Raw genomic sequence first — 21941 nt, 5'->3', positions numbered from 1 at the left:
ATATTTAACACCCATGTTTTAGATGAACAACTTGACAAAGGATTTTTTTAAAAAGAACTTGCCATTTAAATACTGAGAAGCCACATACACACAAGCTCCTTTATTAAACGTTGAAAATTAGCTCAATTATAATATTCAGTTGTATTATTGCACATTATTGGAAATGCAATATTTCATAATCATTTCCATCCAGGAGCCCCAAGGCAGCCAACATCACACTACAATTACATTAGGATTGTTTCTACCCCTTCTGACACACAGTATTGCTTTAAAGTAGTATATCTTCCAATCAGCATTCCCTGTTAAGAATTGTGCAAGCTGCACAGCGCCCTGTTGTGGCAGCAGGGCCAGGCATTTGAACACTTGGCAATGATATCACCACATAATTGCCAACTTCCAGGTAGCCACACACCTTAAACCCAGTTCTAGAGAGCTGATGCAGAGAGACATCGTTAAGGAACCAGCAAACCAGAACTTCCCCAGTTCAACTCTCACCTCTGCCATGAATTCATGATGTGGCCTTACACAAGCTGCTCCCGCTCAGCCTCAGGTATAATAAGAGAACAAGACTGATCTTGCACCTTTGTTGTATCACCCTGATGAAATCCTTTCATGTGAAGAGCTTGGCTTACTCCAAAGGCACCGTACAAATGTTCAGTATGTTTAATGTTATTTTAGGTCCTTGTGGTTGTCACATTTCCCACATTTTATCAACACACACTGTATCTGGTTTTCGAGATCAATTCCCAAAGTTGTTTACAATAAGAAAAACCGAAAACCAAGTTCAACAGCAGCCTTATATTCACCAGTTCCATTGTCTGGCTGCCTACTTCTTAGATTAATCAATTAAAGGTGCCCCTGAGTAATTGGGCTGGGAAGGAACACATTTTAATGCATTTGCTTTTAAATTCAAGTGTTTACAAAAGCCACAGATGGTCGCTGCCACTGTAAAACTAAGCAGCATTTCCCCAATTCTCTCACATACTGAAGACATACCTCTTCTAAAACAAGGCTGACACATCAAACACAGATATCAGCTAAGAACAAATACCGTGAGTAGATCTTTTCTTCAAAAACTATTGTGCATTCATACTGAAAACTTTAAACTTAAGTTTAAAGGAATTTTAGGGCTGTTTCATGGCTAATGCACATGAATTAAGCTAAATTAGCCTTGGATGAGAATTGCCCTGCAACTCTTAAGGTAGGAATCCCAATTCTCTCCTTTAAAGGGACATGAAAAATCGCATCCAATCCACAATAAGGAGCAGATCATGCCCAAATAGTCAATGGGTTCATAGAACCAGGACCAGCAAGTGGTTCCACGTATAGGTGCTGGCATCCTTCAGTCTCGGAAGACTACAGTATCACGCTCTGAATAGTGGTTCTGGAACAGTGTCCTCTCCAGTGTGCAAAGCCTGGGTAAAGTAGATATGGAGGATAGACTGTTTCCCATGCAGCAAATCCCCCCTCTCCACGTCACTGAAATGGTCCAATGGAAAGGCAGAGGCCAATACGGTTGGTTCCAGCGGCATCACAGGAGTTGCCAGAACGTGACTGTGTTCAGCCATGAACTGCCTGAGAGACTCCGGCTCCGGATTTTGCCTCGAGGTTGACTCCTGAAGCCTTTTCCATAACTGGATGTAGCCACAAGGCAGTGGAGGTTTGGGATCAGAGTTTTCCTTCTCTCAGATGAGCTGCCTTCCCAGGCTGATGAGTCCCATCTACCTGGTGGTTGTTTAGTCGCCTCTGCCAAACGGAGGGCCCATTCTTATCCCCAGCCCCCAGGGGTAGGTTCCACGTCTAGGAAAGCAATTATTTCACAAGGCAGCAATGGCTTCACTAACATTACAGGCAGGTCATTCTACATGAAATCCTAAACCATCTGCTCTCCATGAAGGCACCCCCCCCTTCATAAAATTGATTTTACTCAAGGTGAGGATTTCCATGTTCTGAAAGACAAGGCAAATTGAACTGGTATTAAAAACCTCCACCCTTTTGAGATTTAAAAGAGTTTCATGTGTTATTACCTTGATGCAGACCTTACAACAACCCTATAAAGCACTGGTTCCCAACACATGGTTTGCAGATCACCTATGGTCCGTGAGGTCACAGGGAAAAAACCACTTTCAGATTCTCGCCAAGTGAGAGCTCCCCAATGGACCACCAGAGAGGGCAGAGACTATGCACAGTCGCAGCCAGCAACAAACCACAAATCTTTGTAATAAATTAATAGATCTCTACTAAATCTTCCCTAATTATTACAAATGCAATTGTATTTTATGTGTGCAGGGGTGTGGGGGATTGCATGTGGTTCACGACAATTCCAGTTTTTGACTCAGTGGTTCGCAAACTCCTAAAGGTTGGAAATCATTGCTGTAAAGTGATCAGTATCTCCCATACTGAGGGAAGGAGATGGTTGGGAGGAAACAGCTTGCAAAAGGCCACATAGCGAGTTTATGGCACAGATGAGATCTGAACCTGGGAAGTCACAATTCACAGCTCACTCCCTTACTCACTATGCCACACTGACTCACTGAAATGACTTAAACAACCAAAAGTCATGTGACACCTTTCAGGATGAACAAATTTGTCATTTAAGCATTCCATAGACTAGAACCCTACCTTTGTGCCCCAAAGGGTACCCATCTGCATCTAACCAAGTGAACTCTAGTCCATGAAAGGAGATGCTATAAAACATTTGCTAGCCTTCAGAATGCCCCAAGATGCTTAACTGGTTTTACTGCAACAGGTCTACCCCTTCTGCAATTTGGCCCTCTGAGGCAACGTTCAGGCTCCCCTCCTTTTTACATCAAGGCATGTGTCTCTTAGAAAATACAAAAACTAATTTTTAACCCAAGGTACACACATCAGTCATCTTCTCTGAGCAGAAGCTTACAGAAGGAGGAGAGACACACCAAATAAAATGACTTGTCACTCAACACAAAGCAGCCATTTCACTAGAATTTGGAAAGAACCGAGCAGCTGTTTGTTTTTTAAATGTACCATTCACACTTGGTGTTCTCCATAATAGCAAATATTAACACTGTATTAGGTCCACATCTTGACATTCCAGCTTTTCTTTCATACCTGCTTGCTCACCAGTTCAAAGAATGCTATTAACAGAGCTATGAATTCTAGCTAAACCAGTTTCTGATGTGGTTTGTTTTAGCAACAAAGGATGCTGCCCTCCTCCTCCCCACACTTTGCTTTTAACCACAAAAGAAAAGCAAAATTCTACAAAGCTGTCTCTAAATCTTCCCACTTGTCAAAACACAAAAATGGACAATCACCACATTACAGGATTCTCATTCCATATTTAAGTCCTCAGCATCTACCAAAATAATTAAGTCCTCACCACCACTGATTTGCTTGGCCCCAAGAACAGAATAAAGGATTCCCCACACAAAAATTAGTGCTTGGGAATTTCGCGTACACCAATCACAGTTGGCCATTTTCCAGAAACAAAGTGCAAATCAAGTGAAAGCATTGATGTAAGCCTACCAGAAGGGAGTCAAAGCGAACAATAACTTCCAAGTCGTCAAAGGCATTCCCTCTGGAACTGCAAAGACACCAATATTTGGTGGTATTTTTGAAACAAAATGTTTAAACTACCCTTTTCATCCTTTTTAAGGGAGAGATCAAAGTAGCCAATCACAGGCCTTAAGAACCTTGCAGTGAAAGAGAGAAAGGCTACAAATACAGTAGTTCAGAAATTCTCTTTAAGAACATCACCACAATAAAAAGCCAGTTTCTTTTATAAGTGGACAACAAGTTTAAAGATCCATGGTCTTGCACCTGATATTCCTCCCACAGGTTAATCCACCAAGTTCTAGAATAACTCAAAGCAAAAAACGTGCTAGCTGTTTTCCATCACCACTTTGTTCAAAAAGACTTACAAGTACAGTACTCTGGTTTAATATGATAATAAATCAATTCCATTTCCTAAAAGTTTCAAAAACAAATAAGTCACTTAGTGACCTCTGCAGGAACACAGTGAGGGAAAAAAGTCATCAAAATTACACTTGAAAGTCAATTTCACCCTCTCTCTGCCAAAAAAGAACCGGTTTTAAGGGGAACGCAATTGCAATGAAGATCTCAAGCCACACAGCAAGGACGAGAGCTCAGGGGCATGGCATGTGCTTTGCATGTCAGAGGACCTAGACTAAATCTCTGGTGAAAAGGATCTGGAGACCCTGGGCAGCTAGTTAGACAGACAGATGGTCTGGCTTTATAAGAAGGCAGCGTCTCTGTAAACATGGTTAACATTCTGACATGGCCAGTGAGATTTCTAAAGGGTACAACTTTCTTTTAAAGTAGCCTGCTGGATGACCCTATCCCCACATTGCCTTCCCTATCAACCTTCAAAGGGCTACCTTCTTGCTTCCAAAGCATACCACACACTTCCAGCACAAGACCACTTGGTTGAGAAGCATCATGGTAGGTCAACAGAGTAAGAGCTCCCACAGCAGAGCAGTTCCCATGACTTAAAGGGAGGGGGGGAAGAGTGTGTTGTAGCAAGGTAGCATTTCATTGGCTGCCTAGGCTTCCAAAAAAAACCTATAAAACAAACCTCCTCCAAGTGATCTGGCAAGTTTCAATATTTGAAGCGCCATTTCAGAACTAAGAAAAGCAACGTTAAGAAGCTGGAGTCAGATCTGGAAAAGGATTGTGGGCTTCCCAGACAGGTCATGAGCCATGAGAAACAAGACGCTGTATTAGATGGGTCTTTGGCCTGACCCAGCCAGCATCATCTCACATTCTATCACGAGACCAGGCAACAGTGTCTTCTTTTAGATTACAATGACATGGAGTCCAGTTTTGTGATGTTTATCAGTCAATAATAGGCAACTAGCACCTCAATGGCTCAATCAGCTCCCCAAACTAGTCAAAAGACTCCCCTAATGCTTCAGGCTGCTTTCTCCAACATGTATTAAGGAATGAAGGCTTCTCAAATTCCCCGCCCCTCACATGCACTTGCATTGCTCACTTCCTTGAACAAGAAGATGCCAAGAACCATGAAGAGCAGAGTTCTCTCTTTCACAAGGTCTCCATGGCTATTCAGAGAGGGTTTCAGGGTCTCACAATCCACATGAGTTTGGGATCCTCATGTAATCCAATCCCTGCCCTGTCTCACAATCCACATGAGTTTGGGATCCTTGCACCACTCACTGACCCAAATTCTCTCACTACAGCAAAGCTCAGAACTGTGCCCCCACCCAGACTTGAAGCTCAGGAAGCTGTAGTCAAAGCCTTAACTTTAGCCCATGCTGTAAGCCCAGTAGTGCAACCCAAACTCAGTGCAACATTCAAAACCAGCCCACTTTAGGGCAGAGTCAGTGGTAGCCATCCGTCTGCTACCACAGCAAACTTGGTACCATCAATTTAGATTTGTGAGGGCCCTGAGGCAATCCAGGTGCTCCAACCCATCTTCTCAACAAACCATAAAGTCTGGGGGGGGGGGAAGATCAGTTGCTATTTAGAGCTAGATGCACTTTTCCCTTATTTAATATGGTGTGACTTTCCCAATGAAAAATGTTGAAAAGTAATCTTATGAAACAGCAAAGACCATTCCAGTCACTTTTTTCCTTGTGACCAAGACCAAGTAATGAAAACAAAGGAGAGCAAGTATTGTGCTCATGGTCCTGGAGTCTCCACCAAGGAGTTCAGCAACCAACCCCAATGCAAATACAACCCATTAGCCTAAATGGCCATATGTATGCATAATGAGAGGACACTAATTTGTATTCTGTAGGTGAGATGAAACAAAGATAAACAGAGCCCAGGTCAATTTAGGCAGTATTAGCATATACACCCTTCCCTTAATCTGAATCTTAGTATCCAAGCTCATTTTAAAACCCAGATTTATTTTGTGAAGATAATTTCACTTATCCTTTCTGAGCATTTACGGATGCTTTCCAATTTGCTGGAGATGGCACACAGTGCAAAGGCAATTAGCTTGACTCCTATTCCCTATATTTCTCTCATATTAAGGGTTCACAAATTAGGTCACTGCAGGCCTCCCAAAGTAACAGAACACACTTCTCAGGCCTACCCAAATGTAATTAAGATGAACTTCTGCAATCAGGTTCACAATGTTTTGAGAGACCAGAAGCAACATCCTTTTGAGTTGCTAACTGTGCAGTCCTATGCACGTCTACTCAGAAGCAAGACCTAGGGTGTTCAGTGAGGCATATGTACAGAGTTGCATCCTATTACAAAAAGCAGGGTAGTGGCCCTCAAAAACAGAGTAGCACTAGTGACTGGGCCAACAAAGTCTACACTGCACTCAACTTACACAGAAAAGTCAGTAAGAGTAAACAAAAGTTGCATCTCCCTAGGCAGACCTAACCCACACTCTAAAGACTACTGGAGCAATTTTCTTTATTACCTTTGATCCCATGTTCCTCCAGAAACAGGAGACAACTCTTTCCCCTCTATTGTCCATTTCACTAAGTGAGTATCAACTCTTGAGCAAGTTACTTAACTTGCCCATTCTGCAATTCCTCAGTCAGTAAAATCACAAAGTATGAGAATAGCACAGTGCTATGACTCATGCATTGAATTCAAGTCCCAGGACCACTAGGAAAGAGAGACCCCTGTCTGTCCCAGTTTTTAGTTCAGCAGCATTTCCAAGCTGCAAACCTAATTCTTCAAAGGGTTGTATAAGGCTGTTCTACCAACCCCAGAATAGTTCTCCTAACTGACCAAGGTGGGCCATTGTGACAAGAACCTGGACTAGAGGGTCCTATGGACTGATCCAGCAGGGTTGTTTTTATGTTCTTAAGGTACTTCCATTATTGTCTGGAATGCATCTCTTCATTAGCTCACCCTCAGCCCAGACTCCCAAACCCCAATTCAGGGCTTCCACTGTCTCCTTGAAATCTGATGGAAAGTTCAGATAAAAGTTGCAATGTCATCCATACACTGATGATGCCAGATTCCAGACAATCTCCCCCAACTGTTTTATATAAACGTGAAACAGCAATAGTGCAGTGGGGGGGGGGAGACTAAATATTGGAACCCTGAGAAACTTTAAGCAGTACTTTCAGTTTCACACACATACACTCCCCCCCAAAAATGCACCTGTACAACAGAACACAAGAGGGGCTGTGAACTTGAAGCCAAGGAATCTAGCTACTAGCAAAGCCTAAGTGGAATTTCATTAGAAAAAGATTAGTTAACATTAGTTTTACTTTGCCAAGGGCCTTAGAAGAAACAACTTATACATTTCAAGAGATGCCAAGAATGCCAGGAAGTTAAAAAAAAGTCAACATAAAGGTTAGTTAAGCAGATGACCAACAGTTTCACACTTGAGCTTTCTAAACACAAGGGGAGGGCAGGACCGCCTAGTGCCCACTGGTTGCTGGGTTCTTTCAAAGAAAAATTGCAGTCCAGGTGGATCTTAGACTGATCCAGCAAGGAACGCAGGTTCCTAACAAGAGGCAGACTCAAGTTCATTTAGAGTCACCACTCCCTAACTATATCCCAACGAGTTGAATCTGTAAGTTTACTACAGTACGTCCTCCTTATCCATGAGTTCAAAACCCGCAGATTTGATCCAACACAGGTTCCAAGGCTGCATCTGGAGGACCCGCAGAGGACTGCTGGATACAACCAGAAGTGCCTTCTAGTCATGTCTGAAAGTCTTCTGTGGGTTCTCCCAGTGGATCTTGGTATCCAACGGGGGTCCAGAAACACAAACCAGTAGTTGGTCGTGATAGCTATTTTTTAGCTTTCTGGAGGTTTGGGGAGCCCTGCAGAGGAGTCCTGGACTCTCTGCACCATCCACAGGGCCCACGTTGTCAGGGGTAAGTCTCAGAAAAACCCTTCTGGCCCCAGCAGCAATTGTGGTGATCAAATCACTGCCTTTGCCATCACCCCAACCCTTAAGGGGACAAAGCGTCCCTGGCTGAGGCATCGCAATGCCCCTGTTTGAGAACCTCTGACATACAGTACTGTGCCTGCATGAGACCACTGACAGTTGGCCATAAATTGGGAGGCCAATGTATACTGAAGCAGAGCTTTCAACAACCATGTAAGTACTGTGACCACACTGCAGGTGGAAGAGTCAAGGCTGAGAGGGAGTGCCTTGCCTAAGACCACCCAATGAGTTCATGGCAGAACATTCTAACCAAGGAAGTCCTGAGAATCAAGTTTGCAGAATCAGGTTTACAGCTTGGAAATGCTCATAGCTCAGTCTCTCAAACACTACATTGTACCAACTCTCACAACAGGACTTACTTCCAGGTAAACAAACATACAGTTGGGGGTCAAAGTTTCTTTTATGGTTCCCAAGTCAAACTAACTAGTGTTTATTTACTATAGGTGGTGGCTATGGATCAAGTCTAGGGTCCAAATAACAGAAGCTTGATATCAGAAGCCTGGGGAGGAACCATAGTTCATTGGAAGGGTACCTGCTTTCCATGCAGAAAGCCACAGGTTCGATCCCTGTCATACCCTCATTGGGCTGGAAAAGACCCTTGTCTGAAATATTGGAGAGCCACGGCCAATCGGGGCCAAACTGAGCTAGAAAGCCCAAAGGTCTGACTCACTGTAAGGCAGTTTCTTATGTTCCTATGCCCTATTCAGGCATGAAGCAAGTCACCATTTCTCTGACTCTGACCCACCCTGCAGAATTATTGGAATTTTTAAAAATGAGGTAAGTGTGTCCTCCCAGATCTGTAGAAGTGGGCAGAAAATGGATCTCAATCAAAACAGAGGTAAATCCACAGATTAAAATCTCACTGGTGCCTGAGTTTGGTAATGGGACAACACAACTTGAAGCACATAACTAATTTCAAGAAACTACAACATTTTACATGACCTGTAGGATTGCAAAGCAGGAAAATAAGATGAAAGCCCCAGTTAAATCATAAATAACCTTTGGGCAAGTCACACCTGGTCCTCCATTCTTCATCTGTAAACTGGGAACAATGAGTTCTCCTGGGGAGAGGGGGGACAATGAAAACCAGAACACATTTGACAGAGTTAGAAGTGTGACACAAACAACAGCAGCCATTATACAGAGAGTGCACACCTCTGTGTCTCACACACACACACACACTGCAGAGTTCACCCTACATCCTGTTTGATGAAATGCCTGCTAGTCCATTTCATGAAAATTAATTCACAACAGTAACAGCTTTTCCATCCCATTCCCACAGTAAAACAATCTCATTGAAAAGGAAAGAACTTTTCGTCCCAGAGAATTCTGGAGACTAAAGGGAAGGTGTAAAAGAGAGGGGAAAAGAATTACTGTAGAAGTTGGGAGCCTAGAGCTTGTCATTTCCACTCTGAAATTCACTATAAACACCAGGTCAAGAGGAGAACTCAGAACAAGGAAACAGAAAAGGAAAAAAAAGAGGGCTATAAGTTGGATTCTAGTGTTTTCTTCTCATTCAACTTGGATGGCCTCTCTCCAGCTTTATGAAGAGCTATGCAATGGGGCAATTCTTCCTAGCTGGGGGGGGGGTGGGCGGGCAGCTAAAGAAGGGGCTGCATTTCTGTGTAAGCAAGCATGGAAGAGGGAACAATAAGATCCCACCCTAGTCATTGTGTGGATCTCTCCCTCTCTCCTTCCTTCAATACACACCAACTAATATATACGAAATCCATTCCCACCCACAACCAACTTGTTAAAAAAACACACCAAAACATTGGCAAATAGTTACAAGGCAAACTCCAGGAAGAAAACAAGGTCACTTTTTCCTCAACATATTTTTTATGACTATATAGATTGCTTTTCCCTTTCCACCCGACCTGCAGGTTCTCCACATCTGATAAAAGCAGCATGTACACAAATTCTGCAATAGATATTTAGCACCTTGCAGCGACAGTTAAAGTGTTAGCAAGTGAAGTAGCAATAAATATACCCCATAATTGCACAATTTAATAAAATGTATCTAACCTGAGCAAACCTTTGTTATGTAACATGCCACATGGGGGGAAGGTTTGTATGTTAATAAAAGACATTCTGAATCCTGATATGCAGTTTCAAAATGACAGAGGCCAAGTCTTTATATCAGTTGTAACAAAAGTTCCATATTGATGCAAGTAAAATAAAACTCAAGCCAAACAGATCAGGACCCCCCCCCCATTCACTCAGCCTCAAGATGGGGGATATACAGTTTTTGTAGAATGTATGTAAAGCATTCCCAAGCAAACCCAGTCAATAAAGTTATAAGCAACTACTCAATATATAAAAATAAACCAAACCAAATAAACACAGGCTTCATTGGCTCATTCAGGTTCTTTACAGCTGACTTCTAACAGCTATTGTTTTCAGGAGTTACATTCATGGACAATGTCCCCCTTCCCTCTAAATACTTTCCAAACTTTAAAAAGAAAGGGTAGGAAAAGATAATTACTACATGTTAAAAACAGAGAATCCCATACAAATGCAATGATTTTGTAGATGCACTGATTCCATATACCTACAGTATTGCCTCTCTTTAAAATGCATTATTCTTTTAAAATAAGTCTCCCTTAATACAAAACAAAGTCTCTAGACAACTACTGTAATTCACAATAGGACACAGTTGAACCCTCTCCCAGAACTACCCTCTCTTATCTGGTTTCTTTCATAAACCAGTATTTATCACCCACTAAAACAGTTTAGACACAGGTTGTGTTAAAAAGGGAGGGGGGAACCTGAACACTCAGAAAAAAGAAACACACACCAAGTTAGAGACTTTTCCATTCTGCACCTAGAGACTCATTTTTTTCCACCCTATCCACAAATCTGCCAAATCTTTCCAATATGTTTATAGGACAATATTGTCCTTTTTATCATTTCTTATGCTCACACCACTGCTCTATTTAGCAAACACATACAAAACAATAAATCAAGCCAGACATCAGCAGCACAGGGGAAGGGCAGGAAGTCAAGGCACAAACTGGTGGTTTTAACCTCTTCCTCATTGCACCCACATGGTCTCTCCCCCCTCCTTCATTCAAGAGGCACCAGAGGAACATCTTATTCATTCAGATTTCTAACAAGCCCAACAAAAACCCACTTGCTAGGCATTCTATGGTGAAGGGAAAACAAACATAAGAACCCCAAATTTAGAAAATTTGCCTTGCAACCTAAATGCATGCAGGGACACCACAAAAACCCCACTTTTCTCAGAGTTTTTGTTTTAAGTCACATGTGAAACTACCATGCTAGATGCTTAAATGAGCCCTTCATCCATCCATCCCTCCACCAACCCCCCCACACAACCATAGCATACGATAAACCTCCCACCCCCTTTTCTTTCTGCACAAGCCAAAAAGGGGGGGGGGAGAAGGTGGAAAATGAATACAACCATCAAATTGGCAACTTCCTCACTTACCTTTCCCTGGTGAATCACACCATCAGTAGGACTTGTCTGGTGGTGGTGGTGGTTTGGGGGGAGGGGAATGAGATCCCAAACAAAATCTAAAAAAAAAATTGAATGAGGAGGGGAAAAGGAGAATTGAGGCTGCAATAGGGAGGGCTGTGGGTCAGGACTAAAAAGCACAATGTGAGTGTTCAGGCTTGGGGGGGGGGTGAAAGAAAGAAGGCTGTGGAAGCTCCAAGCCAGAGAGAGGGATAGAGAAAGAGATGATGGAGGAGTGGAGAGAGATGGAGAGGAGGGGAGGGGGGGCTCCTATGATGAATGCAGGGGGGCACAAGGAGGTGGGAGAGAGAGGCTGGCTCAATGGGGTCCTCTGGCGTGACTAGGGAGTCAGGTCCCTCAGCATTCTCACAGGGGGCAAAGGGGGAAGAGCCTGTGGGGGAGGGGCAGCTCCAGGCAGTGGCAGGAAGGGGGGCAGCCAGGGGTGGAGGAGTGCTGGGGTCGGGCAGGCACCCAGAATCACAGCCTGCTCTGTGGGGAGCTGCCTCTGCAAAGGGGGAGAGGCAGGACCTCCTCTTATGATGGTTGTAATTCTAGGCTCCTTGCCTGCCTGCCTCCCACAACCAGAGCAACACCCAGCAACCACCCACAGCCAGGCCAGCCGCACAGGCCAGTGTCGCGCTTCCTCATTGGCTCCCAGCCCGCGGAGTCGGGGAGGAAGGGAGAAAGGGAGAGGAGGGCACCTCGTGACCCCGGCCGGGACGCCTGGTCCAATCAGGACGAAGGATGGAAAAGACGGGATGAGAGGAAGGGAGAAGGGCGGGGATTGGACGGAGGGAGCGAGGGGCGGGGCGCGAGGGGCGGGGCTCCGGCGTCCTCTTGCGGCGGCGGTTGGCGCGCTGCGCGGGCGGGACGGCGTGCTGGCGGGGGGAGGGGCGGCTGGGAAGGCGCCGAGGAGGCTCCGCCTCTCACGGGCTGCGCGCCTGAGGGGAGCCTTTGTGGGGGGAGGGGCGTGTGTGTTCACGTGTGTGTGTGTGTGTTCACACACACAGCCGTTCAGAAAACAAGACACGAGCGTGTAAAGTGAGCCTCACACAGACCAACACACATCAAATCTCCCTCATGCGTTTTTATTTCAGCTCCCCAAGTGGAGTCTGTTAGACTTAAGTGTGTGTGTGGCCAGAGACATGCGTGTACTTATAAGCACGTGTGTGTGAACACAGAGGCGTGCACGTACTTATACATGCATGTGTGTGAACACAGAGGCATGCGCGTACTTATACACGTGTGTGTAAACAGAGGCATGCGTGTACTTATACATGCGTGTGTGTGAACACAGAGGCATGCGCGTACTTATACACGTGTGTGTAAACAGAGGCATGCGTGTACTTATACATGCGTGTGTGTCAACACAGAGGGACAACGCAGACTTGTATGTACCTGTACACATGTGTGCACAGAGACTTGTATGTGTTTATACACATGCGTACACATGCATATGCATATACACGTCTGTGTGTGTATACATGGACATGTATGTACTTATACACATGGGTGTACACACGTGTATACACAGCGATGTATGTACATAGTCACACGTGTGAGTATACAGAGACATTCGTGTACTTATACACAGGTATGGGTACACAGATATATGCAGTTATATACACACATTCATCCATTCAGAAAATAAAGTATTTGCAAATACAGGCACATATATCAATTTGATACACACACAGTGTCCCCCAACTATTTTTCTTTAAGGTTTCAGGAAGATTTCTTAGGGCACAATCCTAACCACTTTCCAGCACTGCCATAAGGGCCATGCAGCTCTGAGGGAAGGGAACAAACATTCCCTTACTTTGAGGAGGCCTCCATGAGCGACACCCAACTGCACATGTCCCATTGACACCGCTATGCCAGTGCTGGAAAGGGGTTAGGAATGCGCCCTTCATATCTCCAGGGGAAATGCCTGAGTATTTGCACACATTCAGAAAGTCAACACAAATCAATAAAATTCAATGAAAGTTTCCGAAACATTCTCACACACGGGCACCATTTTCCTCATGTGTCTATTTTCTTCAGCCTTTTTCTGCTGGCTGTCCCATGTGGCATTCTTTAGAAGGTGCAAATGTGTATGTATAACATACATATATTTATGCACATATTTGTGCAGAAAATAAAACAAATATGTGTAGCAATGTAATTCTCACAAACACTGACACATGTACAATTTCCCACATACATTTTTAGTTCCTTCAGCTTTTTCCTTCAGTTCTCCAGAGTGGAATTCCTTGTGAGGTGTGTGCAGTGTGTGTGTGTGTGTGTCTCCATCCACATATTCAGTCCAAGGGTTGCCAGTTTGTCAAAAATGCACCTCCAGTGTTTTGCCTGTCTGCAGTTTTTGCGGGTGGCAAAAGTTTCTCTCAGGCTGTTTGGGGGCTGCTGCTGGGATCCAGCCTGGCTGCAGATTTTTTCTTCCATATTTCCAGAATTGGCAGCTTTGTGACATCACCAATTTATGACAGCAAAGGTTTCACTCTGTGACATCATCAAGCTGCACTTCCAAATTCTCAGGTTTTGGGATGCATCCACCTTGGCAATCCTCTAGTTCAGTGGTTCTCACCCTTTTTAGCCTGGGACCAACTTCTGAGAATGAAAATCTGTCTGGGGCCCACCAGAAGTGATGTCAACAACCTGGAAGTGATGTCATAACCAGAAATGACATCATCAAACAGGAAGTGACATCGCTGTGATGTCAGAGCCGGAAGTGATGTCATCAAGCAGGAAGTTCTTGCCTAGAAACTCAAACTGTAAATGACAAGAGACAGTATTTCGCTCAGAAGCTTCTTCCAATTCTCCCTGCCCTCCCTACCATTGCTATCAAGCAAAAAATAAAATAATATCTGGAACAAAATATTTGTGTATTTATTTACTACTGTTTTTATTTCTGTCTTTATTTACAAAATCTCAAGCTACTTCTTGTATTGTGCTTGAAACTAACAAACACTGATGTGGCGATTGATACTGTGCTCAGGACTAGACAGAAACAAGTGCACCCTCCTCATGCACCTCATGCACAAGAAGTAGCTTGAGCTTTTGTCAATAAAGGAAATAAAAACAGTAGTATTCCCCTCAGAAGGAAGATAAGCAGGGATGCTTCCCCTTATCTCCCCCGAGCTTAAGTACGTCTACTCAGAATTGACTCCCATTATTGGCAATGGGGCTTACGCCCAGGTAAGAGTAGACAGAATTGCAGCCTAAGAGAGAAGTAAGAAGAGGGGAAGGGTGCACATCAGACAAGCGGCTAGGGGAGCAGCACTCTCCCTGGGTGCTCCCCCCCACATGCCAGGCTTGCCCTCCCTCCTCCCTGCTCTCTTGGCAGCCAGGCAACCATGATATCCCCCCTCGCCCCAGCAAAGATATAAAGACAGGACGTGCTAGCCAGGGCAGGAAAGGATCATGGCTTCCAGGTGATTTCAGAGAGGGAGAGAGGTTGTGATGCAGAGGATGAGAACGACAGTGGGGTGGCGGCGTCAGGGGCGATGCTGCTTTCAAAGCAGGCTCACAAGAGGGGAGATCATGGGGGTCAGCCTCTACTCATGCAAGCCCTGTGTTCAGGTCTCCGCCTACACTCTCCAGCCCAGTCCAGCTGTGGGTGGGGGGGGGGAGAGAGCTGCTCTGTCTTGTAACCCTGAGGCAGCCCATCCCATCAAGGCAGCCAAGCTGACAAAGGCTGGCTAAGTTTGCAGAGGACACCAAACGTTTCTGAGTGGTGAAGACCAGAAGTAATTGTGGGGAGCTCCAGAAGGATCTCTCCAGACTGGCAGAATGGGCGGCAAAATGGCAGATGCGCTTCAATGTCAGTAAGTGTAAAGTCATGCACATTGGGGCAAAAAATCAAAACTTCTAATATAAGCTGACGGGTTCTGAGCTGTCTGTGATGGATCGGGAGAGAGATCTTGGGTGGTGGTGGACAGGTCGATGAAAGTGTCGACCCAATGTGCGGCGGCAGTAAAGAAGGCCAATTCTATGCTTGGGATCACTAGAAAAGGTATTGAGAAGAAAACGGCTAATATTATAATGCCGTTGTACAAATCTATGGTAAGGCCACACCTGGAGTATTGTGTCCAGTTCTGGTCGCCACATCTCAAAAAGGACATAGTGGAGATGGAAAAGGTGCAAAAGAGAGCGACTAAGATGATTACGGGGCTGGGGCACCTTCCTTATGAGGAAAGGCTACGGCGTTTGGGCCTCTTCAGCCTAGAAAAGAGACGCCTGAGGGGGGACATGATTGAGACATATAAAATTATGCAGGGGGTGAACAGAGTGGCTAGAGAGATGCTCTTTACACTCTCACATAACATCAGAACCAGGGGACATCCACTCAAATTGAGTGTTGGGAGAGTTAGAACAGACAAAAGAAAATATTTCTTTACTCAGCGTGTGGTCGGTCTGTGGAACTCCTTGCCACAGGATGTGGTGACGGCATCTGGCCTGGATGCCTTTAAAAGGGGATTGGACAAGTTTCTGGAGGAAAAATCCATTATGGGGTACAAGCCATGATGTGTATGTGCAACCTCCTGATTTTAGAAATGGGCTATGTCAGAAGGCCAGATGCAAGGGAGCGCACCAGGATGAGGTCTCTTGTTATCTGGTGTGCTCCCTGGGGCATTTGGTGGGCCGCTGTGAGATACAGGAAGCTGGATTAGATGGGCCTATGGCCTGATCCAGTGGGGTTGTTCTTATGGTGGACAGAAGCCTGGCTGGCTCGTCCACGTCTCTCCTGGTCCTTCTTTGCCTGCAATCCAAGCCTGCACTCCGCAATTGACCCCCCTGAGGGAAGCATCCAAGTGCAGAGGGAGGTCCAGCTGGAAGGCTGCTTTCTTCGCACAAGTGCAAGCCACTCTTAGTTACGTCTCAATGCCAGGAAGCTTAAAATGGCGACGCCCAGGCTTTGCCCACTTCCAAAATGGCGTCACCTAGGTCTTTTGCCATCTTCCAAGATGGCTGCCGCCAGCTTCTCGCGACCCACCAGAAATCAGGTTGCGACCCACCAAGTGGGTCCTGACCCACAATTTGAGAACCACTGCTCTAGTTACACAATGTGTAAACTCCTCTAGTTATGCTGTTCATTTCTGCACCTTCTCCACACCCTGTTGCAAATGTACACATCCTCCACTGAACTATGAATTTATGTTAACTGAGACTCTAGATATGCAAGTTACATGGCGCACGCACACACATCTGTCTGAGAGCAGTTTAAAAAAAGAAAAAGTAGTAGCTCTTCAACTCCTGCACCCTCATTCAGAGAGCAAGAGGGAGGATGAAGAGAGCAGCTCATCCCATCCAATTAAATAATGAAAACCCTCAGAAATGTATTCTGCAATCAGGAAATTGCAACTTGGCCTCCGATCACGATGGGCAAGTCACGGCCTTTCCTCAACACGCTGCAAAAGCAGAATGAAAGGCTAATTAAACAGGCAAATGTCAATACGGTCATTAGCTTACTGTATAATATTCTGATAGGCTTTCAGAGATGACCTTCCCCCACTCCCCTATGGTTTGAGCTTTTTTTTAGATACTCAAGTAGACCAACATATGTGTGTGTGTGTGTGTGTGTGTGTACATACATATCTTCATATGTATATACACTGGAGTTTTATTTTAAATACCCCTGCAATAGCTTCCATGTATAGATTCCTGCTTCCCACCCCCCCAACCTCTGGATATCAGTGCACAGCCATCACTTCCCTTAGGGACTATTGACACAAGCAGTTCATACAGATAAAGTTGCAATCCTATACTTATCTGCAGGGCCTAGGAGAGGGGGTAAAGGGGGTAATTTGTGCCCAGGGCCCAGGGTCAGAAAGGGGGCCCAGGAGCCAAAGGAGGGGGCCCAGAAAGTTCCTGGGATCTGACATTTTCCTATCTCACCTGAACTTGCTGATGGCCTCTGCATCAAGGCTAGTAGACCTGGGCTTCAAAGACTATTGTGGCTGTCAGCACCCTCCCGCTATCCTATTTTGTCCCTGTTCTGCTGCCCCCATTTCGCCCCTCCCCCTTTGGGAAGGGGCCCAGAAGAAACTTTGTACCCCCAATAAAATTCCCCTCATAGGCTCTCCTTAGATAAACCCTAAGTAAACCCTATTAAATATTTACTTCTGAAGAGAGTTGCACTGCCCAAATCCTTGAATTCAGCAGTCTCCTTGAATTGAACGATATATTTAAGAAATTTGTGGTTGAAGCAAGCGGAGTCCTATTTTATATTGTTGTATTTTAGAACCTTGCATGCAGGTTGCAGGTCTTGATAGCCTTTGGGCTGATCCTGCAGGGATTTTCAGAAGTTTGTCAGATCTTTGTACAGTACTTCAATAGGTAGCCTCTGGGGTCCTTGGGACATCCATGGGGACCCTGTTCATTATAACCTCCAGTAGTCATGATGCAGGAAATACCGCTTCCAGGAACCAGGGTTGGCATCAGAGGTTGACCAGTGGCCGTCACATGCCACGGTAGTATCAAGTCTCATATATTAAAAATAAAATACTGAAATGAATGGGGACCCACCTGAAATTGGCTCCAAACCCACAGTTTGAGAAACACTGGAATAGACAGAACTTATGTAAATACGGCTCTAGAATGTATGTAACAAAATAAATGAATCTTTTAAAATGAAAATAATGTATTAATCTTCGTAGAAAGAAAAGGGATTATCTGGATGTTTAGGTAGTAAATAAGTGTGTGTGGAAAATGATATATAATTCAGTCAAATCAAAGACTGTGCTATATCATCATCCTTGGGTACAGTACTTTACACATCCTTGGTACAAGTGGAAAAACAGTTGTGTCAGAATTCATTTTAATTGCGCTGATATTTGTAACAATAAAAACAAGATTTTTAAAAATGCAGTTCCTGGTGAATCAGCTCTGTGTACTTTAAAATCATCCTTTAAAAATATCCAGGTCAATTCAAATTCTGTGGCAGCACAACCTGGGAAATCTAACCTGTGCAAATTATTATTTGCAGAATACCAAAGCACAATAAAGCAAGTCATTGTTTGCCAATCGTTGCAATATGGAAATGACACCACACCTACTTTACAGGGCCATTGTACACTATGTTGAGCCACTTGACGTAAGGCAGTGTGAACTGTCCAGCACAATGAATCTGTTTTGTAAGTGTATGTGCAGCTGTGTGCTGATTTTGTAATTTATCCTGTTTTAGGTAAGGCAAGGGAGATTAAGCTCCACCCTTTATGCCTGCTCAGCTTCTGAGAGTCCATCAAGCATTTCCTATTATTGCTGTAATAAAATGGGAGTATGGGTCCCTGCTCTTTTGAAATTCCTCATAAGAGCAGTGTTTCTCAAATGGTGGGTCGGGACCCACTAGGTGGGTCACAAGCCAATTTCAGGTGGGTCCCTGTTCATTTCAACATGTATTTTATTTTTCATATATTAGATTTGTTGCTTCCATACTATATGACTGCATTTGGGGAAATGTTACAGATCTGTTCTTTAAACAATGAAAGTCAATGGGGCTTACTCCCAGGTAAGTATGGATAGGATTGCAGTGTTTGGGATGTTGGGAATTTTTTTTTAACAGATAAGCAACTGCTTGGAAGGGTTAGGATGGTTCTTCATTTTAAATAATTTTTTAAGTGTACAGTATACTTATTATAAACTTTTACTTTAATTGATTTAGTCATTTTGTCATGTGGTGTCAAAAATTTTCCTGCTTGATGGTGTCACTTCCAGCCATGACATCACTTCTGGTGGGTGCCAATAATTCAGTAATTTTCAACCATTGTGCCGTGGTCCACAGGTGTTTGGGGAGGGTCATTTATTAGTAGGGCAACTGAGTGATTTGAGCCCGACCAGCAACATGGTTCACCTTGTCAATGGTCAAAATTGATGGTGCGCCTTGACAATTATAGCACCTTTTCAATATGCCGTAAAATGAAAAAGATTGAAAGTCTCTGCGATACATTTTCATTCTAAAAAGTGGGTCCCTGTGCTAAAAAGTTTGAGAACCAGTCATAGAGAACACTGGCATAGGTTAGCTATACCAGAGCTCTCTGATAAAGAGCTCTTTGGTATCATAATCTTGAGTTTTGCACTCAAATTCCTGATGAAGCTTGTTGGTAAAAAAGGCAACACACATGCACACCCCAAAGGTCATCTTGAACCTCCACCAACAAATTATGATTTACTTAATAGGGAAGTGTAACTTGTGAGTTGTGCTTAGCTGAATTCCCAATTGAAATTTGATATATATATGGAATATAAATATAAAAGATGGAATTTAGGAGCTATAACAGGACATCTAAAAAGGCAGAAAATGTGCTTCATCAATTGTAGAAAAGTAGTCTATTTTTTAAAAAGATTCCAGTATTTGGTCTGATAAATTACTTCGCATCATTTCCCTCGCTCTGTTACTGTTCATACTGCATAAGTCTGTCTTTGTCTGCGGTTGGGACCCACTAGGTCAATTTCAGGTGGATCCCCATTTATTTGAATATTTTATTTTTATTAGACTTGATGGTATGTAACTGCATTTGGGGAAATGTTACAGACCTGTACTTTTAACAAGTCACGATGTATATTCTTTTAACAATGATAGTAAATGGGACTTACTCCTGGGTAAATGTGGTTAGGATTGCAGCCTAGGATTGTTAAACATTTTTCTGCTTGATTGTCACATCCAGTCATGACATCACTTCCAGCGGGTCCTGACAGCTTCTCATTTTAAAAAGTGGGTCCTGGTGCTAAATGTGTGAGAACCACTGGCATAAGTGATCATTGATATTGCTGTACTACACACAGGCCACAGGAGGGCACCTGGGAGCTCACTATTCTCTGCAGTTGCGCTGGCTGTTTTAGCCAGCATTTCTCCACAACTCAGCGCTAACGTTTTGTTTTGACCTTTTTCATATTGATGTTGGTGTTTAAACTGATTTGGGAGTTTTCTTGTTGCAAAAGGCAGCCTTGAAATCTATACACAAGGGAGGCAAGTGTGTTTTCTAAGACACAGACCTCTCACCTGCAACAGCATGTTGCTCAAGCATAGCTGTTTACAAATGGGCTGCTTATATGAACGCAAGGTGTAAAATTTCCAGACATTTGGAAGCTAGGGAGAGTTCTTGTTGGTGTGGGCTTTTTTAGGGGGGGTGGATATACATGCAAAATTTGTTTTTTATCCAAGTTGATCATGCTCAACTGTCAAATGTAAGGTCTATTACAGGGTTTCTCAACTAGTGGTACAGGTATCACCAGCGGCACTTGAGGCAATTTGTGATACCCGCTGTCCATCAGCGAGATCAGGACTGTGACACAACAGCAATAAGAGGCTTGGTTGGGTGGGCAGAGCTCTGAAGCATGCTTTTCCACACTTAAAGTTCTCCTGTCCACCCAGAGTCTCTTACTGGTGTTGGTCATGTCACCTTTGACTTCCCAACACAGAAGTAACTGGTTATGTCATTGCCAGTTACTTTCAGTGGTACTTCAAATGGGTGCACTGCATCTTGTAGTGGGGAGGCAGTCACAGAGGCCTGTGCAAGGTATGGGAGCAGGGCTGCATTGTGGCTGCACTGTTGCTGGAAAGTTGGCTAGGATTGGGCCCAGTCTACAAAACCACACTGGCTGATGTATTTATGAAAACCCTTTAAACCAGGGGTGCTCAAACTTTCAACTTTAAGGATACTGGACCTTTAACAAGTGTATAGAAGAGAGAATTTCAGCAGGTGCAGCTTATCTGTGGGATGACAAGTTGTACCTGCTGCAATTATCTCTTCTATACACTTGTTAAAGGTCCAGCATCCCTAAAGTTGAAAGTTTGAGCACCCCTGCTTTAAACTACTATAAATCTAGCCAGTATTAGAGATGAAGCTGCATGCTACCGCAGCCATAGTGTTCCTGCTAAGCCCTATGGCCTCTGAGCTGCCACAGCAGGGGTTCATGCACCCCCTACAGGGACTATTAGACATAAAGTACCTAAATTTGGTTTGTCAGTTGTCAAATTAGGAAAGCAGAGGTAGTAAACACAGGTAAAAAAACTCACACATCTACTTGCATCACATCTATTGTAATTGCCCAACAGTGATTTTCAATATTTTTCTTCTCATGGTCTTTGTCTCTTGTGATGTCACTTATGGAAGAGTTTTTTCAGCCACCATGCTCCAAAATCCTATAGCACACTGGTTGAAAATTGCTGGCCTAACTCCATGATCTTACACAGAAAACATTCTGAAGGCACAAAGTACAGATAAACTAAATCAAATCTTTTTTAAAAAGCAAAACCAAACCCCATTTCATTCATCTTTCTAAAAATAGTATTTCAAAAGTTGGTTTTGCAATTTCTGCCTAGAAAAACACCTTTACATGCAGCAGGCTGGTGCACCCCCCCACCCCTGGCCTTCAATCTCTAGTGCAAGCAATCACATTCACTGCAGGATGCGATTTACATCTACAGCAGCATTGCACGAGGAGGGCATGGAGCAGCTCTTGCTGATGCTTGTTTCTCTGTGAACAGCTTGCAAGTGACAGGCATTTTGGATTCCCTGAAATTGCAAGTCTTATAAAAAGAAATCAAGGGGAGATTTGTCTTCCCCCTCCCTCCCCATGTAA

Source organism: Tiliqua scincoides, chromosome 9, assembly GCF_035046505.1.
Source record: "Tiliqua scincoides isolate rTilSci1 chromosome 9, rTilSci1.hap2, whole genome shotgun sequence".
Classification (NCBI taxonomy): domain Eukaryota; kingdom Metazoa; phylum Chordata; class Lepidosauria; order Squamata; family Scincidae; genus Tiliqua; species Tiliqua scincoides.
The sequence above is the reverse complement of the archived record's forward strand: the minus strand, read 5'-3'. Positions refer to the sequence as shown.